The following is a 15,532-nucleotide window of genomic DNA, read 5'->3' as shown; positions in this document are numbered from 1 at the left end:
CACACTACTTTGTGGTAAGAGCGACGCAATACTTAATTACTGCAGAGTGATGACAGGTACTGGGATTTGAGGACTGGGAAACAGAAAGAAAAGTGGAGGAAAGCCTTAGCTGACATCTTGAGGCCAGCACAAATACTTAATTTTGAAATATGAGGCTCCATTTTCTTCAGTCATAACTTTATTTTCTTTTGCACTTTCTCTGTTGGTCTTTTCATCCACACAATGTTCAGCTTTCTTTCTCCTACAGTTGTAACTACTTCTTAAGGTCCACCTTCCATTCCAGATTACCATCAGTGGAAAAAAAACCAGCACATGGCAACAAAGTCCGCCATCCAGTATTCTTATGTCACTACAAACCGAGGAACATGAGGTCTTGAATCAGTTTTGGCCTGCTTGAGGACTAATCAAGGCAATCCCTTTAAGGGTTGAATTGGGGAACCAATTACTTTCTCCTTTTTAAATATTGAGTTAGAGCAGATGAATCTGGGCACAAATGTGAGCTGTAACAGGGGAAAAATCCCACAAGGGCAGGCATTGGGGCATTTGTTTATTATTATAAAAAATAGCCACAGTTCAATAAAGGTAGCAGTTTGAGAGCTTGAGTACTCACTTAAAAAAAATGTCAGTTTCCTCATGGAAGCAATATTCAACATTCTCTTCCATCAGAGAGAAAATCAGATGTTAATAGTGGTGAATGGATGGAGCATACAGGCCTTAAAGATGAGGCCGAGGCTGCTAGTGTTGGTCTCTAGTGCAACAATTTTCAACCAGCATGGTTGGCAACCTTCAGTCTCGAAAGACTATGGTAGAAGCCTACAGCATCAGGTATTCCCAGGCGGTCTCCCATCCAAGTACTAACCAGGCTTGACCCTGCTTAGCTTCCGAGATCAGACGAGATTGGGCATGTGCAGGGTAACAGTTGCATGCCACAGCACATTGGCAGTGGTGTAACTAAGCCAGAGCAGGAGGGTACACTGCCCCCCCCCACCGTGGAGTGCCGGTTTTCCACCGTCTCCACTGGGGAGGTGACACCAGTTACCAGAGGCACACAGCAAATGCCGCAAAATTGGTCCTCCTGCCCACCTTTGTCTCCATATGGCTTCAAATAGACATGCGCAGAGGAGGGAGTGACAACGCAGGTGTGGGGGCGATGCAATGACGCAGGGATGTCATCACATCACCCGGCCCTGGGTATCTGCTCCCCAGGTATGCTACTGCACATTAGTGTGCCACAAATGATCTGCAGGTGCGCTGCAGGAGTTTGGGAAAGGGTCATATGTTAGTAGCACCTTCGTGGAATGTGAGCCCCCAACCAGCAGTGCAGTGTTCCTCATCAATTGTCCAAAAACTGATGGTGCGCCATGACAATTTTAGCACCTTCTCAGTGTGCTATGAGATGAAAAGGGCTGAACATTGCTTTGCTTCTGCCACCCTAGCCCCACCAAGAGTAAGCTTTAAGAAAAAGGGGAAACTGATTGGGAGGATCCCAAGGAGAGCCACCTGGTTTGTTCTATGGGCTGAAAGACAACTCTCAGGAAAAAAGAAGAGCGCTGGGATTGCTAAGGAAACTTGGAAATATCCGCTCTATTACAAATTGAGCTGGGAGAGCGCTTGCCCATCACAAGGTGCTACGCAGAAACCACTCTCATAGGTCTCTCAGTTTGTCCTTCATCCTCAGTTTGTAGCTAAATGCATTTTGGCAACAGTTACTTCAAAACTAACTACAGGGCTGCAATCCTGTAAAAAAAACCCAGAATATCTGACCGCAATTGGCAAATGCATTGTTTAGATAAGAATTTACTGTAACAGAAGCTTTCGAAAACAGCTTTTAGAGATGAATGACTCATCGGTGCAGAGAAAAATGACCATTGTTGTATTTTAAGTGGACCCTTGGCTTAGAACCATTAACGCTGAAAAGAATACAACTTAAATAGAATCATAGCCCATCTAGTTGACTTGATAGATTTTCATGTGACTGTTCTCTCCTTCCAGAAAGGTGACCCCATGTCCTTATCTGGTATTACTAACAGGTACTTAGGAAAAATGTGAGCGATCTCTAAGCCATAGCATCGATAGCTGATAAAACAGACATGAGAGTAGAAATGAATAATGACTGATCAATATTATTTGAAATATATTCTAAATATTCTAATTCATGATCTGTTGATCTCTATGGTTTACTTTTATGTCACATCTGACTTCTTTAATGTCATGTTCCAACCATATATTTTGACCACAGAGCGTTCTTGTGTTGCTTTTATTTTTCCTTTCAATTTCTTTAGATTCTGTCATTCAAAGTCAATGAGAGATTGGTTCTTGAATTCTTAAGAACACGTGCATTCTGTTTTAGGGATCACAAAAATATTTTGTAAACTATGCATAGATATACAGTGGACACATTTCCTTACAAAGCATTTGTTGGAGTGAACTTCTATGGGGGGAAAATGAGATAAAAATACCCAATGTTTCTCCCCCCCCAAACATCTCAGTGATGCAGTGACCAAATAGAAGAGAAATCATTTCTGTCTTCCACGTATGTTCCTCTTTTTGAAGTCACACAAGAATTATCCTCCTGTGCTTTCTCTTGTCCTATACATTGTGGCATTATGATTTTTCATGTCTTACATAGAATCTCACATGTTTTCTTCAGTGATTTCAAGATGACACAGTGGAATTAACTTCACCATATCTCCTGCGCTGCCAAGATGTTGTCTCATTTTATAGCCGCACCTGGTGATCCCACTGGAGAGTTTGGTATCTCACACTCCATAACAGACATGTAGGCCTTGATTAGAAGTCACACATTCAGAGTGAGTAGATTTCACCACAAACCTCAGGTTCCGGAGCTGCAAAACCAAGGATCACTTCATAAGTACACAGCAGAATTTCACACGGTGCATTTGGGAGAGAAAACCAATACGTAACCAAGTTTGTCATTGAACCAATGGTCTAAGAAAAGAAAGACAAAACATATCCTTATGTTTCACTGGCCGAAGGGAATGCCAGATACAAAAATCTAATACACTGAGTAGAACATGTTCACGTGCGGTCCGTGTTTCTGACGGAGCATGAAATTACATGCTGTAAATTAAATTGCTATATCTGGGCTTTATTCCCTATCTGTTTGTTCATCTTTTTCTGTTTTCATGATGTCAGGGAAAGTCTGGTCATGGATTACATGAGCTTTGGGGAGTACAGGGAAAGAGAGGGGCCATTAAACTGAAAACAGCAAATTATATATGTCTAAGAGAGGGGGAAAAGAATAGAAAAAGACAATTCTTAGACCTCACACAGGCAACTCTCAACCATAGAAAAAAGCCCTCGGGAATTTGGACCCCAAAAGTAAGGGAAGAATCATAGAATAATGACTGTTGGCTCAACCAACATCAACTGACCTCGGCCATGCACAGAATGAGCAGTCATTACATCAACAGCCGCAACTGAGAAGAGACAATAAAAACTGTCAATTTCCTTACTTTGGATTCCATAGCTACAGTGTGACTTTTGTGTGTGCTTGACTAATCAATCATTTCCTCTTTATATGAATTATAAAGTCATTAGGTTCTACTGTTGGCTTTCACTTTGCTTGCTAGTAGTTAATTCTTTTTTTATGGAAGACCGTCAGTCCCATGTATCTGTTCTGTTTCCAAGGAACGCAGCCATAACATTATGCAGAAATGTTGTAAGTCCACAAACATCTCTAACTTGGAAGCCTCTCCATTGATCTTTGGCCAATTCTGAACCAATCTGATCTCTGAAGAGGGACAAAGAAGAATGTGTAGGCTTGGACTCAAAGATGCCTTCTTCCAGTGGAAGGAATTTGCTTCTGACAGAAGGACTCCTTTTCTTCTGTTGGAAGAAAGGAGCTTTGGATCAACCCATATCAAATATATGCAAAAAGCGGTCATTCTCAGACAGTGTTTACTATTTATTTCATGTATGCAACCTTTTACGATCATCAGTAGTCTCCAAAGCAACTAACGATAATCAGTACTGTACAGCAAACCCTCAGTTTTACAGAATGTTGGGGGAAGGGGAGTTCATGAATGCCCAAAGTCCATAAAATATAGATGCCCTTTTCCAGATTAGCCTGTTAGCCCCTACCTTAGAAAGCTGCTTCAGCACTGCTGCCTGCTGCTCTCTATCCTGGGGGAGAGCAGAGCGGCAACACTGAATGACCTCTTTAACATAGGGAAGTCTTAGAAGGGCAGGCATACCCACCTTCTGAGCCATGCTACATGCTGGCACTCTCATTCTGCCTTGGATAAAGGCACTCTAGCAGTGGTGATGTTCCTTCACTTCCTAGAGCAACCTGAGAAATGGAGAAGTGTCTCCGTTCTAAGGACCCTCTGATCGAAGACACAGCGCCAGTGTTGAGAGTAGAGGTGTTCCTGGGAAGGGAGCGAAGCAGTATGTTTCTTCAGGTGCCTGGATGCCCATGTAAAGTGGCCCCTTCCCCTCAGCTTCTGAGCTGTTCAGGAAGGTGAGAGTAAAGTGGAGGAGATGCCACCACTGTGCTTCTGCAATCATGACTGGTTCAGAAGCTAAGCGGGAGGAACCGTTTTCACGGGTGTCTCGACACCTGAAGAAACTTACGGTTTTGCCCCCACTTCAGGAATGCCTCTGGCTAAGGGTACCTGGAAGATAGATATACCTTCCCTAAGCCCCTTTCAAGACATACCTAACAGCAATGTAGTAAGTATGGGGGGCAGCACTGTAAGTACTGCAGATGCTGCAACACACCATGTAAGCAGCCCTCCCATTCTGGGAAATGATGGCAATGCACAGGCACTCCTACATGTTGCCGTCACTGCCTGGAATGACTCTGATGACAAGTGGGAGGGGATGCTTACATGGTGCGTTGCAGCACCTGCAGTACTTACAGCACTGCCCCCCCTGTAGCTATGCTGCCGCCCAACAATCAACACCAATCCTATCCCCTCCCACTCCATAGCATGCATGGCCCCACTATAGTGCGGGCAATTTCTACGAGAAACAGAGCAGTGTGGTGCGATTTCACCTTCCCTTCTCTGCACCCTGCTTCATACTACAGCCCACCCGGACTAGCGGTTTGCTTAAAATTCAACTCTCCTCTTCTTTTCCCACAACCAGGAAAAAGATACATTATCGGTAACTTTTCTCCTGCAGGGAGAAAAGTTGAGTGGGGAATTTTGAACATGCAAATTGTTTGCATGGCAAGCACTAAGCAGCTCCTTCGCTTAAAATTGAGTCTCCTCTTGTTACTTTCCCTCAAAATTAATAAACAAACAAGTCTTAAGATAAAAGAACTGGGAAGCTGAATGCAACATGGAAGCTTAGCCCAAAGAGACTGTATTCGTCTTTTTTTTTTTCTTCCCCCAAGAAAGGCGCTCCTTGACAGGACCACGAACACTGCTGCTTCCTCAGCTCTGTCTTCCAATGTGCAAAAGTTTACTAGAAGTATTTTAAATTCACCACGGTAAGCAGAATAAGATAGACTGCCAAAAATTGGGACTATTAAACCTTTCCCTTTATCTCCATCTCATGAATATTACATGCCCTGACTAATTGGCTTATGGATTATTGTTCTTAACTCAGCATTTTCAAAACTAAAAACTAGGCCCTCCAGATTTGTCCTAAAATGCTGGCAACATTCCCGCTGAAAGAAAGTAGAGGCATTTTAGCTTTTTTCTAGAACCATATCTCACCTCTATAACCAGCTAAAAAATGGCTTTTGCCTTCCTGGTACCTCTGACTGAGTTGGTTCGCTTTGATGCTTTAGAATGTACAGAAACACTCAAATTGCTCACGTCAAAACCGATCAGCAGTGGTATGCTGATTAATAGAACGACTTCTGTGTAAAGTCTTTTATGCTGATGACAAAAGTTCTCACTGCTTTTGCGTTGTAAATTACTTTGAGAACTTTTTGTTGAAACATAGTATGTAAAAATTCTTCGGGCACAATGCTGTCTTTAAAAATATAATAATAATAATAATAATAATAATAATAATAATAATAATAATAATAATAATAAACTTTATTTATACCCCGCCCTTCTCCCCAAAGGGACCCAGGGCAGCTAAAAAACACCCTGGGGCAGCAAAAGGTATTGCACACATCCCCGACATTGGTGTACCTTGAATTGTATTAAAATTACTCAATCCTATCCAACGCTGTAATGCAATAGCTCAATCCTATCCAACGCTGGAACACGGCAGCTGCTGGGCCCATGCTGCATACCGCACTGTGACCCGTGCTGGGGCACCTCACTCTGTGGCTGATGCTCTAGCATGGAAACTTCCATGCTGAGTCATCACAAGGAGAGTGTGGCAAGTAGAGTTTTGCTGCTGGGTGCCCCTCCCACCCATTCCTGGGTCCGACTGATCCAATATCAGGTACCTGGAAGCAGTTGACAATGACATCATCACATCACCACCATCTACTTCGCAGTGTTGCGCTTCACATGGGGCACAATTTGCCCCAGGCTTGCTGCTGCTGTTCGTCCCAGTGAGTAGGGGAGCCATGGTAGGTGGGACCCCACAAAAATGTCTTTCATTGGGTCCCACAGCTCCCAAGACCAACCCTGCAGAGCAACCACTAAAGACAAAGTACCCCTGCAAGTCCCCACACAGAAGGCAGAGATAATATAAACTCCCAACAGGACACTACGAATGTGCACTCAGGTGACACCATTGTGCACTACAAACTGTAAGCATGCATCCTGATTCAGGTGATGGTGGTTGCTCCTGTCTATTTCTGGTTCCTCTCTCTGTGCCTCTCCTTGCTGTCTTCATGCAGCATTCCAGCAGGAGCAGAGGATTCCACGTGTTCAGCTACGCAGACCACAAGCGAAGCCCACAGCATTCCTGGCAACAGTGACCAGTCAGACTCCAGCTGTTCCTCTGCAAGGTTGCTAACCTACTTGTTCCAGACAGTCCCCTGTAGTTTTGCAAAGTCCATGACAGATGGTGATGTCAGTGGTGCAGCCAAACATCACGAAAACCTGTGTCCCTGCTGTTTCAGTTAGACAACTTGCAAAGGCCCAAGGGCCCTGCTAGGATAGGATGGTTGACAACTTTGCTCATGTTTCCATCACATCCTGCAGAATCCAGGAGGTGAGCTGAGGTTCCCAGGGGTCTTCTGAGGCCTTCTGAGGATCCACCTCTGCCTCTGTGTCAAGATCTGCCATTGGGGGTGCAGGCTGCAATTTCACAGGTACAGAAGCCTTTGTTTTCCTCGCAAGATCCAGTCCAGCAAGTGGCAAAACAACATAGCATCACCTCCGTCAGTCCCTAGCTGTTGAAAAGTAGTAATTGTAGGGCTGCCCATCATACCTGCTTGATTAAAAAAAACAAAACTCCACCTTGAGTATAAGAGTCACAGAGCGTTCATGATTCCTTAAGATGTTTGGGATGTACAGTTACTCAGAATCACGTTTGCTTCCTCTTCAGTTGTCAAGCTGAAAAATGTCATGCTTTCTGAAAAAACTGAAGTCACTTTTAGCAATCAATCACACTAGACTTGACATACTAACACACAGCAACCTGACACGCTAAAGTGTGCTCTTCACCCTCAAGGCGAGGACAAGAAGAGACAGTTCTTGTAATCAATTGCATTCACTGGTTCATCCAAAGCCAAATCTAGCCATCGAATCAAGTTACTTTTCACTGAGCATACATGACAGGAGTGGGGCATTCCAACAATAGCACACTCGTCTCTATCCACCAAATAGAAGCTGGTGTAGAGGCACGGATGGACAAAGTGCTGATCAAGTCATTCATCACCAACAACCATTCTCCACCACCAAGACAGGCTGGTATGGTGAGAAAGCCCCATTCACACAACATATCTGGGGATATAAAAGTGTGGATGAGGGGACAGCATGAATTGTGTCTGTTAGTTCCACCTCCCAGCCTCCATGTTCATACAAAACTCTGAACAAGGACATAAGTATACCATTTGGACACATGAACTCTCTCTCTCTCTCTCTCTCTCTCTCTCTCTCTCCTGTTGAGAATTCTACAGCACTCTGCATTTTGCAGAGCACCTGACCACAGAAATAGAAGCAACACCTGACAAGTTAAAAATGTGTGTATACCCTGTTCCAAACCCTATGTTAAAAGTGTGGAGGTCAAAGTAGGACCGGCAAGCACAAGGACAACCCCCCCCCCCCAATCCACATATGTCATCCACAGTCATGTCACCATGTGAACAGGTCAACATGCAAAAAACTGTTGCACTGAAATAGTCACTGATTTCAAGAGTATAACTCATAACTCAATGTACATTTTCTCAGCCATTTCAAGTTCAGTAAACTCAGCAGGTTGCTGAATCAAGGACTCTGACCATTGCTACTGCTGGCCAAACACTATTAAGAATCCCTTTGTTTTTCAGGACTGCACCATTGCCACAGGGGGCCCTCAGCAGAGTTATACTGTTGGCACTTAGGACTGGGTCCCAAAGTTTGTGTTGCAGGACTGACACCAAACCCTTCCATGTAGACAGTCTGGGAAACAGAGAGACGATGCAAATTCTACACTGCCATGCAACACAAGGGTTTAATTTGAGCTAGCACACAGCAGGGCTCTTTCAAATACCAGGACTCACCCTTGGGACACATAAAGTCATCATAAAAGGTCATGGCTACAAGCCTGTGTTGCATGCTGTCTCCTTACAACCAAATAACCACAGCCAGCCCCCAAACATCTGGGATCAGAGGGAGGGAGTCAGAAAGCATGACTTTCAGACAGTGACATGAGCATGATCATTTGAACACTTCATCATGCAATCATTGTGTTAACATGAACAGCACATAGGAGCAAAATACCACTATATATATTGAGCTAAACATAGGACTTGGCTGTCAGAAGAGAACGGGAAGAGAAAATGCACAAAAGCCAAGCCAGAAAGATTAAAAGCAAAAGAAGATGACTGAGGTGGGGGCAATGTGGGCTGCCGACATGGTTTGTGGACCAATGAATTCCCCATTTCAAATGCATTGCTCTCTGGAGCCCTCTGAAGAACTAGATCTAGAAATGATAGCATTGTTTGGAAGCCCCTGAAGTCCACTCACTTTTCCAGCACAAGGTCTACACCGCATTGATTGAATAATGTGCGAGAGAAGATGGCTGCCAAAAGATGATGTCAAGGAGTAGTTGTGAAACCCCCTGGGCATGAGTCTCATGTCATCTCCAATGCTAATTCAAACACTGTAGCCAGTGACGTAACGCGTGTAAAAGATGCTTGGCCATGTGATTTTCTGCCACGCAGCCTCCACAAGCACAGACAGTCGCCTGCTCCAAGTTTGCTCACTGCAGTTTTGAGTTTGTTAAACACTGCCGCTTATAGTGCTGCTCATTGCGCTTCAGGGAATAAGAGAGTCACTAGGAAACAGAAATGGAAAGTATGGTGATTTGATGCTCGTGTCGGGGTCCCCATCCTGCACCCGGGACCCCACCTTGCCTCAGGAGAGGGCTCTGGGGCTGGGGAGCCAGGCAACATGAGAGGAGAGAAGCCAGAAGGACAGGAGGAAGGGTGGGGTGAAGGCAGCACAGGGGAAGAAGGGAGGCCTTTAAGCCAAGGGAAGGGTGGCTCCCAGGGAACCGCCCTTTTTACCTCTCCTGAGAGGAAGGGGAGAAGCTATGGGGAGGGTAGCTGGCCCTACAAAAGCTGGGAGGCCAGTGATGCAGGGGTGGGTTAGAAGCTGGGAGGCTATGCAGCCAACAGCCCCTGCCCAGGATCCAGACAGCAAAAGCCCAGCCAGGGAAGATGCCCCAAGAGCCTCACAGCTCCAAACTTATATGTAAGAGCCTGTCTTAACTGATGTGCAGTACTATCCTAACTTGCACTGGAACAGGCAGGCCAAGAGGACTGTGCTGTATTCAGAGCAAGATTGGGGCCAGAATCAACTCAGCCAGAGGTAAGGGGAAACTCTTTCACTTACCCCCACTAAGCCACCACAGTCCCAATTGGTCTCCTCTGACCTGCGCCACATCAGGAGGTGACGCAAGTCTGAGGAGAACGGAGCTGCTTGGAGTCACTCTGCACTGCTCGGAGAATGGGGTTGGGATCTGGCATAACTCCTGGGTCTCAGCCCTGTCTCTCGCTCCCTGCCCACCCACCCCTGGAACACCCTCCCCCCGCCCTCTCTGCACCCCCGAACGCCTCCCTTCTCTCTCCTCCCCTCCCCTCCCAGACCTCTGTGTCGGCAGAGCTCAGCCAACACGGCCTTACCTCTCCACGTTGGCGCAGAGGCTGAATGCAGCCTCCATGGACCAGCGTGCATCCCTGTGCTGGCTCAGCTGACACAGGAGGAGGAGCAAACATGCTTTATGGCACGTTTGCGACCCTCCTGAGCCGGCACAAGGCACTTGCGCCATCCCAGGGCGCACTTGCGATTGCACCCTTAGCAGCACAAGTCTATGCATGTCTACTCAGAAGTAAGTCCCACTGTATTCAATGGGGCATGCACCCATGAAAGTGTGTACAGGGTTGCAGCCCTAGATGGTGAGCAGAACAATCCATCATGACTTCCCATGTGCCTGTGCAGCAGCAATGCAAAAGCACTTTTTAAAATACATTCTTAAAAATATCGCTGTGGTCATGCTTACCATGATGGTAGCCTTCCCTAGTCTTTAATCAGATGGACAATCGATCCACCATAACTCCCCACAGGGTGATGCAGCAGTGCCAAAGTATAGCATTACATGTTCTGGCGTGTTCCACTTTACAACAGCTGGAAAGCACCCAGTGCTGCTGGAATGCTCATTTTGGCAACTCAAGGCACCATAAGATCAGGCCATTATACAAATATTAGAAATGATCATGGGGGAAAGGTCTATCACGGTTATTAACCAAGATGGCTCTATGGAATGGTAATGTTCAGAGGGCATATACCATCAGGGTGGATCAATGTATCAAATCCCCAATGTATTGAATGTGTTACTTTAAAATTATCCTTTAGATCCTGACAAAGATTGCAGCCTTTGTCTACAATCTATACAGACATACCTGGGACCAGGGCTTTTTTTCTAATGGAACGCGGGGGGACGGAGTTCCGGCACCTTTTTGCAGGGGCCCCTCCCCTTCGGAGGCATTCCGGGGGGGGAGCAAAACAGAGGCATTCACTGGGTGGGTGCTGGGGGGTGCAGGGTGGACGGGTGCCTGGCCTCTGCCTGACCACACAACGACCCCCTCCTGCCCCCATCTACAAGCTCTCGCCTGAGGCCAGCCCGCCTCCCCTCCCCCCGCACTCTGCTTCCCTGCGCAGCTTCCAAGCCGGTGGAGGGCGCGGGGGACACGCACTGACGCCGAGGAGGAGGACTGACGGACAGCCAGCCAGCCAGCCAGCCAGCCAGCCAGGGAGATGGGCTGCGGCACCCATGAAACGCCCAGGTACTGGCTTGGCGGAGGAGGAGGGGCTGGCTGGTGCCTACTCAGAAGTAAGTCTCATTGTGCTCAATGGGGCTTGCTCCTGGGAAAAGGTGCATAGCCTTGCAGCCTGAGAGCCCAAGCCTATGCATGTCTACTCAGAAGTAATTTCCATTGTGTTCAATGGGGCTTACTCCTGGGAAAGTGTCATAGCCTTGCAGCCTGAGTAGACAGGCAGAAGAGGGGCTCTGAGGCTGCAGTCCTCTCCACACTTTCCTGGAAGGAAGCCCCACTGCCTCTAGTGGGACTGACTTCTGAGTAGACAGCCATAGGCTTTGGCTCTGAGGCTGCAGTCCTCTCCATACTTTCCTGGGAGGAAGCCCCATTGACTCTAATGGGACTGACTTCTGAGGAGACAGACACAGGATTGGGCCCTGAGGCTGCCCATCCACAGTAAGCCCCATTCACTAAAGTGGACTTCTGAGTAGACATGCCTAGGATTGGGCTCTTAGGCTGCAAACCTAGGCACTTTCCTGGGAGTAAGCTCCATTGACTAGAATGAGACTTACTTCAGAGTAGACATACTTAGGATTGGGCTCTTAATCCTGGCAGAGATATATATCTGCATCCGTTTTCACATGCTAAGGGCAGGTGAAAAAGGGATTCTACATGTGTACAACGTGCTGTCCAGCCTTGCCAGAGATCCTCCTCATCCTTCCCCCACAAGCATGCCCCTTGCCAGCCAGCATTTGCAGCTCCTCTCCAGCAATGCACAGCAGCTGCTCAGGGCAGCAGAGAACATACAATTGCATGCCAAGCAAAGACACAGAGTATTCTGATACCTGAATTAAACCATATTTAATCACTTGTTTGCAAACGTAGCTGTTTCTATGTGCACCTAAGGACCCCTCTCATGTAAGAATTCCTTTTTTGTTCTTACTCCCACAGTTGCTTAGAGTAATTTTACTACATGGAACTCACGTAAGCCATTTTTTGGAATCCATTCACTGTTTCCTCTCCTCATAGTGCCACACTACATGCTACACACTACAAGTGCACCTGTACAGTATTTTTCCCCATGTGTAGAAGAAGTAGCTAGGGGGAAGGGGATGTGGAGATTGACAGCCCAATTCTATGCATGTCTACTCAGAAGTAAGTTCATCTTTAGGGGGAAGCACATAAAAAATATTTTATTTCTCCAATAAAAAATGGTTTAAAAATAAATAAATAAAAGATTAACAAGTTGTGAGTTCCTGCACCTTTTCTTTTACAAAAAAAGCACTGCCTGGGACTAAGTTCTACTGAACACAGCCGAACTCCATAAACGTGAATAGAACAGAACTGAACGACAGGTGGGGGGAAAAAAAAAGCAATCTCATTATTCCCTTCACAATGCATACAGAATAATAACAGTCTTAAGAGAAGCACTTACACATTGCCCCTACAGAACAAACCTCTTATTACATTCCTTTGAATTATCATTGCAGAGGAACTTGAAGTGGATGCATCCCCGCAGATACCCTCTCATAAGCAGGAACAGGTCAGAGACTTTTGAACCAGTGTTGTAGGACTGCTGGAAGCATGCTGTATGCACAAAGCTGGTTATGAGATAAACACAAACTGCTTCTTCTCTCCTAGGGCAGATTTAACATCCACAAAAATTTCATGCACATATCAATTCTTCAGGCTTTAGCAGGTCTCCCTCAAAGCTTCCATTGTTGTAGCTCCTGCAAAGAAAAAAATCAATCCCTAAAAGAAAGAGATGGATCAAGATATAGAAGACAGCCAAGAAGAAGAAGAAGAAGAAGAAGAAGAAGAAGAAGAAGAAGAAGAAGAAGAAGAAGAAGCAGCAGCAGCGGGAGGAAGAAGGAAAATACAAACAAGAGGGAGAACAAGGAAAATATCAAGAAGGACAAAAAAAATTTCTAAGTGAAAATGGCTGAACAACAAGTGAAATCTTTTTCTGTAACTATTAATAGGCTGAATTCTCCTCAGACGCGCAGAAGAATATTCCATCAATTATACCAAACCAAAGCAGATGTAATCTGTATTCAAGAAACACATATTAGAAATAATGAAGTTAGATTTCTCAATAATAGAAAAATGGAAACTTTATTTTTTGCCTCAGACCCACACCAAAAGAAAAGGGGGGTTACATATGCTAACCCTAAATTGGAACCTGAATTGAAGTGGCAATCGGAAGATGGGAGAATTCTGTAGAAATTCAAGTTGAAACAAGGAAAGCATTAATTGTCAATATTTATGCACCAAACACACATCAGGATAAGTTTTACAGAAGATTATATGAGAAATTAATCATGGAAGGAGACAGGGATCTTTTTTTATTTGGAGATTTTAATGCAGTTTTTCAAGCTAAATGGACAGAAAATTTAACAAAAGATCTGTAAAAAGAGGAGGAACCCTACCCAGACCATTTTTGGAAATGGCGGAAGAATTACAATTGATTGACACATGGAGAACACAATACCTGGAGAAAAAACAGTTCACATATTATTCAAATTCACATAATTCTTGGTCAAGAATTGATATGTGCTGGGCCTCAATATCCGGTTTAGAAGAACGTTTCAGACTGAAATTTTACCCAGTACGTTTGCAGATCATAATCCAATTTTATTAATAATAAATAAAAAATTAAAGAGAAATAGTTGGAAGTTAAATACAACTCATTTGATCAGAAATTTTTGAATCAAGCAAAAACAGAAATGGAATTTTTTTTTTAAGACCAATTTTCATCCAGAAACTAAAACACAAATTGTATGGGATACGAGTAAAGCATTTTTTCAAGGATTAGCAATAAGAAACGCAGCAAAACAAAGAATTGGACAAGATAAGAAAACTAAAGATCTTATACAAAGATCAGAGAAAGGTGAAATGGAATTACAGAAAGAACTTACAAATCAAAGAATGCAACAAAAGATTAAGAAGATGCAGCATGAAATTAAACTAACGCAAATGCAGGAGATGGAGAAGAAAATGAAAATGGCAAAACAAAATTTTTTTGAAAGTGCAAACAAACAGGAGGATGATTAGCTTTTAAGCTGAAAAAAGAAAGACAAAAATCTATATTAAGATATTGAAAGATTTGACTGGAAAAGAGAAAACAGAATTAGAAGTAAAGAAAACAATTATTGAACAATTTTATCAGGTATTATATGGGAGAAAAAATATAGAACACTAGAAACAAACAGAATATCTGAAGAAAAATATGGCTCCTCTGCTGAACAAAATGCAGGGCTGGGAGGATTCATTTAAATTACAAACTCTTCTTTCTATAGAAAAAACTGGCTCTCTTGACAAGGTTGCCAACTTTGTTTCTGGGATTCTGGCAAGATGGAATTCTGGGTCTTCTGCTATATTATAGTGAATGGGGGAGGGGGTATTAGATGATTATGATTGTTTTATTTTATTGATTGTGCGCGCATGCGTGTTTTGGATGTTTGTTTGTTGTTCTGTATTTCTGTTATCTATGCCAATAAAGGTCTTATGTATGTATATTCCTTACTTAAGAGGGGATTGGACAAATTTCTAGAGGAAAAGTTCATCATGGGTTACAAGTCATGGTAGGTATGTGCAGGCTCCTAGTCTTAGAGGCTGGCTGCCTCTGATTGCCAGATGCAGGGGAGGGCACAAGGACACAGGTTGTGTCTATTGTCTTGTGTGCTCCCTGAAGCATTTGGTGGGTCATTGTAGGATATAGGACGCCAAACTAGATGAATCCTTTGGCCTGATTCTTATGTACTCCATAACAAAAGAGTAAGAGAGCAAAGCAAATAAAATATAACAGTAAAACATGATCCATGAAAAACTTGCAGAACATCCAATATTTATAAAAGACCAAAATAAAATCAGAATTCCAAAAAGTAGGCACCAATTTTGTGCTGCCATTCTTCCCAACTCTATAGATGGAGGCACATCTGAGGGCCATCTCCAATGAGCGAAGAGGGCAGATTGGATTATACAAAAGAAAGTGGTTTCTCAAATACCCTGGCCCCAAGCCATATAGGGCTTGAAAGGTCAAGACCAGCTCCTGGAATTGGGCCCAGTAGCCAGTGCAGTCACTGGAGCAAAGGTGTGACAGAATCAAATTGCTGACCCCACAGAAGCCGCACAAGCCTGAACTACTAAGATCTTCTGCTGAAGTGAGAAAGTTCTTGTTGTCTT

General features: G+C 44.4%; 1 pseudogene; it reads right to left on the bottom strand.

Annotated features, from left to right (window-relative positions):
- Positions 1-810: 810 nt before the first annotated feature.
- On the bottom strand, positions 811-927 carry LOC136656451 (5S ribosomal RNA; annotated as a pseudogene).
- Between the last annotated feature and the right edge of the window lie 14,605 nt (positions 928-15,532).

This window comes from Tiliqua scincoides, chromosome 6 (genome assembly GCF_035046505.1).
Source record: "Tiliqua scincoides isolate rTilSci1 chromosome 6, rTilSci1.hap2, whole genome shotgun sequence".
Classification (NCBI taxonomy): Eukaryota; Metazoa; Chordata; class Lepidosauria; order Squamata; family Scincidae; genus Tiliqua; species Tiliqua scincoides.
The sequence above is the reverse complement of the archived record's forward strand: the minus strand, read 5'-3'. Positions and strand labels throughout refer to the sequence as shown.